The sequence below is a fragment of the Mus caroli genome, chromosome X (assembly GCF_900094665.2).
Source record: "Mus caroli chromosome X, CAROLI_EIJ_v1.1, whole genome shotgun sequence".
In the NCBI taxonomy this organism is placed as follows: Eukaryota; Metazoa; Chordata; class Mammalia; order Rodentia; family Muridae; genus Mus; species Mus caroli.
In genome coordinates this window covers 73286-78668 of record NC_034589.1, presented here as the reverse complement: position 1 = coordinate 78668, position 5383 = coordinate 73286, and the positions used below count along the sequence as shown (strand labels likewise).

General features: G+C 53.9%; 1 pseudogene; it reads left to right on the top strand.

Moving 5' to 3' along the window:
• Positions 1–341: 341 nt before the first annotated feature.
• Positions 342–2414, top strand: LOC110286838 (annotated as a pseudogene).
• Positions 2415–5383: the final 2969 nt, after the last annotated feature.

The following is a 5383-nucleotide window of genomic DNA, read 5'->3' as shown; positions in this document are numbered from 1 at the left end:
GGGAGGGGGACAGAGGGAGAGAGGGAGAGGATGAACAGACAGACGCACAGACAGACAGACCGACTCAGAGGCTGACGCAGAGACTGAAACAGAGAAAGACCAACAGAGACACTCAGAAGGACAGAGAATGGCCCCAGGACGGTGAGAGGAGCTTCTTTCTCAGTGTCCAACACTGGAGACACGTGACTCTAATCAGGCCAACAGTGTATCTAACTAGGAGGGCTGGGCTATTCACTCCCCTCCACTCCATCTCCGGCAGTTCTGCTCTGTGTGCCTTAGACACAGCTGTGGTGCAGGGAAGCCTTCTCTCTGCCGGTGTGGTGTCCAGAACCAAGCCGCTGTCATGAGCAGGAACTTGCCCCCCGCAGCCAAAGGAATGGACAGAAAGAGGTTCCAGGGGGACAGCAGGGTCACCCACGGTCCCTCCAGAGTGATCCACATCCACAGTCTTCCCACCAGTGTCACGGAAACAGAGATTCTCTGTCTCGCGCTGCCTTTTGGGAAGGTCTCCAACCTACTGTTTCTGAAGGCGAAGAACCAGGCTTTCATGGAGATGAGCACAGAGGAGTCCGCCAAAGCCATGGTCAACTACTACACCTGGATGACTCCTGTGCTTCGTGGGCAGCCCGTTCACATCCAAGCCTACACACCCCACTGCAAGGAGCTCAGAGTAAGCAACACCCCCAGCCAGGTGGCTGCCCTGAGTCAGGTGGGTGCCCTTAGCAGGGAGGCTGCCTGCAGCCAGGTGTCTGCCCCCGGCCAGGCTGCTGCCTCTGGCCAGGCTGCTGCCCCCAGCCAGGTGGGTGCCCAGCTATGCCTGCCATCTGACGACCCCTACCAGGCGTGGAATGTGGCCCCGGCCACCCCTGCCTCTGCTGTGGACACGGGGTTAGTGGTGGGCGGGCAGGGCACTGTGCTCAGGATCCTTGTGGACAACTTCTTCTACCGCGTGACCTTGGAAGTGCTGCACAAGCTCTTCTCCAGGTTTGGCACAGTTCTGAAAATCATCACGTATACCAAGAACAACCGGTTCCAGGCGCTGTTACAGTATGCTCACTCGATGAGTGCCAAGTGTGCCAAGCTGTGCTTGGATGGGCAGAACATCTATGACGCCTGCTGCACACTGCGCATTTCCTTCTCTGGGCTCACCAACCTCATAGTCAAGTACAACAACGACGAGAGCCGAGACTACACACGCCCAGACCTGCCCTCAGATGAAAGTCAGCCCTCGCCGGTCCAGGTCCAGAACATGGCCTCAGCCTTCACTGCACCTGTCATGACCACAGCTTCTCCCTATGCAAGCACTGCATCATTTCACAACTTTGCAGCTCCTCAAGCTGCAGGCTTGGCCATCCCGGAAGCGTTGAGAGCCCTGGCCCTGAAAGCAATACCAGAAGTGGCTGTGGAATCATCATCATCAGCAGCAACAGGAGGAGCACTGGCAGCAGAAGCAGCAATAGCAACAGCAGCAGCAGCACCTGGGGCAGAGAGCTCAATGGTCACCTCAGGCTCCCCAGGGGTGGGGAACCCTGTCCTCCTGGTTGCCAACCTCAACCCTGAGAAAGTCACACCCCAAAGCCTCTTCATTCTCTTTGGTGCCTACGGCGATGTGCATCGAGTGAAGATCTTGTTCAACAGGAAGGAGAACGCACTAGTGCAGATGGCAGATGGGAGTCAGGCTGAGCTGGCCTTGAAGCACCTGAATGGGCACAAGCTGTATGGGAAGGCTCTCTGCATCCTGCCATCGAAGCACCAGAGCGTGAAGCTGCCCCGGGAGGGCAAGGAGGACCAGGACCTCACCAAGGAGTATGTCAACTCCTGGCTGCACCGCTTTAAGAAGCCTGGATCCAAGAACTTCCAGAACATCTTTCCGCCCTCAGCCACCCTGCACCTCTCCAACCTACCCTCCTCGGTATCTGAGGAAGAGCTCAAGAACCTCTTCTCCAGCAGCGGGGGTGCTGTCAAGGCCTTCAAGTTCTTCCCCAAGAACCACAAGATGGCGCTGATCCGGATGGGCTCCATAGAGGAGGCTATCCAGGCTCTTATAGACTTGCATGGTCATCCCCTAGGCCAGAACCATCACATGCGAGTCTCCTTTTCCAGGATCACTATCTAGAGGACCCGGCTGGGCTCACTGCAGACAGCTTCCACCACTAGAGAAAAGGTCACTTTAAAAGGGACTGGAGTGACCTTAACAGAACAGAGATTTGAGTTCTGGCTTTAGAGAGAGATCAGTGCCTAACTTGATTTTAGAAGAACTGACTATGGCCAGCTTGCTGGCCAGGTGAGGGCCTAAGCAGCCACATTTTCCCCAGCAAAGGCAGGGCACTGCCCTGTGGCGCTCCAGACATTTGGCCAGAGCAGGTGCTCTGGATTTTAGAACTGGCACTTTCCTGCCCTTGAGACCTGCCTGCCCACCCCCCTCCCCCCAGGCTACGGCTATAGTTTGAAGATGAAATGAACCCCAGAGACTTGTGTGTTGGATTTTGTGGGAGAGCCTTAGTGGAGGAGGTCAGTCTCTGGGGAACTGGCCTTGAGGCTCTCTAGCCCGGCCCCTCTTCCTGTTCCTGCTCTGCTGTTTCCGGACTACACATGTAATGCCAACAGCCAGCCTCCTGCTCTTGTTCAGGCTCCTGTTCCTGCTACCATTCCTTTGCCATCAAGGTGAGACAAACCCCCATACCCTTCCCCACTCCTCCTTTATGGCTGGGTGTTTGTTCTTAAGCAAGGAAGCAAGTCACCCATACAGAAAGAGATTGGAGAGGGGCATCACTGTGAAAAACCTGACCATGTGGCATGGACAGCTGTTCAACTGGTCTTGGGGAGGAATATGGAAGAGTTTGTAACTTTGGCCTGAAAAGGGTCTACAGTGCTCAGAGAGGAGCTACATGGGCCATTCTGGTGGGGGCTTAGTAGGCCGGGATGACAAGAGGAAGCCAGATGTTGGAGGCCCAGCTTGTGGAGTTTCAGAGGGGGAATAAGACTCCTTTGGGAACTGGGCTGGGGTCATTTGTGTGACATTCTGGCAAAGACTCAAGCTGCACTTTGCCTGTGTCTCGAGAACCCCAGTGAGGCAGAATTCAAAAGTAATAGGCTAATTAGTTTGTTGGGAGAAGCTTAGAGACAGGAAGGCACTCAGGCTGTGTCCTGGTTACTGCTCAGTGCTCTCACACGGGTCTGCAGAGACAAGAGAGCAACAAGCGGAGCAGAAGGGCGTGGACAAAGCACAGATTGTTAAGGAAAGAAACAGAGTCCAAAGATACAGACCAAACACAGCTGTCCTCTTTGAAGTAATGTGCCCCAGTACAGAGAAGGAAGCCTTGCAGTCTACACTGGCACAGTAGGGATGGTGCCCAGAGGGCAAGGCCCTGCCCACTGAAGGGCTAGCACTAAAAAACGTGCAAATGTATGGGGAAGGAGAGGCACCGATGGTGTCTTCTGCTCAAAGAGACCACCACCCCAGAAATCCATCTGCTCTGACTGAACCACCAAGGTGGACAGAGGTCACTACTGCTTTGGTCTCGGGGGAACATAGGACATCTCAAGCCGATGTGTCAACATCCTCCTGCTGCTGCTGGCTTTGCAGGCAAGCGGAATTCAAGGCCCAGAGATAATAGAGCTTTGGGTCAATGGTCAATGTAGCCTCTGGGACCAAGTAGGCAAAGTGTGGCAGGCAGCGGGATCATATTCCCTGCGAGGAGGCCCCTGGTTTCTGTTGCAAAGCTGTGGGGGCAAAGCCTTGTTCGAAGAAGAGAGACCAGGAGGTGGGGGATGCCAAGAACATGGCAGGGCCATCCCCGGAGACAAGCTAATGGCAAAGAGTAGAGCCAGCCCAAAAGAGTGTCTACATGTGCCACTTTCCAGATGTCAGAGCTGGAGTCATAGGGCCAAGCAAGAACTCTGGAACCAACATGGTTCTCACAGGAGCCCCAGGTCATTAATGGGCATGAAAGGGCAGCAGGGTTTGGTGCATCCCTTGCTGGGTTTCAGTCTTGCTTTGGTCTGATCTTTCTTTGCTTTGTCCCCAGGTGTGCCACTGTGTGTTGGAAGTATGTAACCCGTCTTTGATTTTACAGGGACTCACACAGCCAAGATATGGCCCTGAGTCTCAGGAGAGACTTGGACTCCTGAACACCTTTGGAACTGTTAAAGACCACGAGTGCCTTTGATGTTGGAATGGTGTGGCTTGCATTATGCAGTGGCCATGAGACTACTGGGGAGCCGGGAGCTGAACACCCTGGTCAGAGTGCTTGTTCCTCGGCTCGCATGGCTCTTCTGGAAGGTGGCAGCTCTTTCAGAGGTCGGACGTTGCTGGGGAAACTGAGTCAGTTGGGACCAGGTCTTGTGCTTCTGTAGCCCAGGCCAGCTTCTTATCCCCCTCTCTGCTTCATGACTTGGGTGCAGGGTGACCAGTCACCTCACACCACTGCCACCGTGCCTTCCATGTTGCAATGAACTGTATCTCCTTGGACTGCAGAGACAAATAAACCTTTCCTGCATTAAAACTGCTTCTTGCCTCATATTTGATCACAGCAGTGAGGGAAATAACTAACACAGCTACACCCCCATCTTAAGCACCTGAGCTGAGGCTGGGCTCTCCTCCAGGAGAACTTGCACTCCTGCCTGATGGCTGGGGTTGGCAAGGCCTTAAGGCAGCAGTTTTCAACCTGTGGGTCCTGACACACCCCCACCACACCCCTGTCCCTCACCCCCACCCACACACACAAACACCCTGGAGGGCAGGGCTGAATGGCCCTTTCACAGGGGCCATCTAACACCATCTGGATACACAGATTCTTATGATTCATGATAGTAGCAAAATTACAGTTATACAGTGGCAACAAGGGTAACTTTATGGTTGGGGGTCACCACAACACATACTGAAGGCTCCTACCATTAGGAGAGTTGAGAGCCGCTGCCTTAGGGAGCTGGGGAAGGCAGCAGGGGCTCCATGAGACAGCTTAAACTTTCAAATGCTAGCTATCATTTCAGCAATTGCTCTTCAAACTGCTTCCTCGGTTCTTGCCACTGCCTAGGTGAAAATAAGCCAGGCTTATCACTGCTCAGTTAAAGATGAGCCAGTGGTAGGGGCCTCAGGTGACACAATGATGAAGAGCAAACAGATGAGAGTAAATACTACCAGCTGTGCCTCCCTGACCCAACGTTAACAACCACTAAAAGGTGAGTTCATGGTGATAAACGGGGTGAGCTATCTCCTATCTCAAGCACGCATCCTGCCTTTTTGGACCTCACGGGACAGCCTCTAGCTGACTACAGAAGTTGGCCTGACCAGGCGATAACAGAGGCAGGAGGTTAATCATTGCTTCTTTGGTTGTCCCAAGGAAGTGGAACATTTTTTTTGTGCTTGAGGCTCAGGTCAACC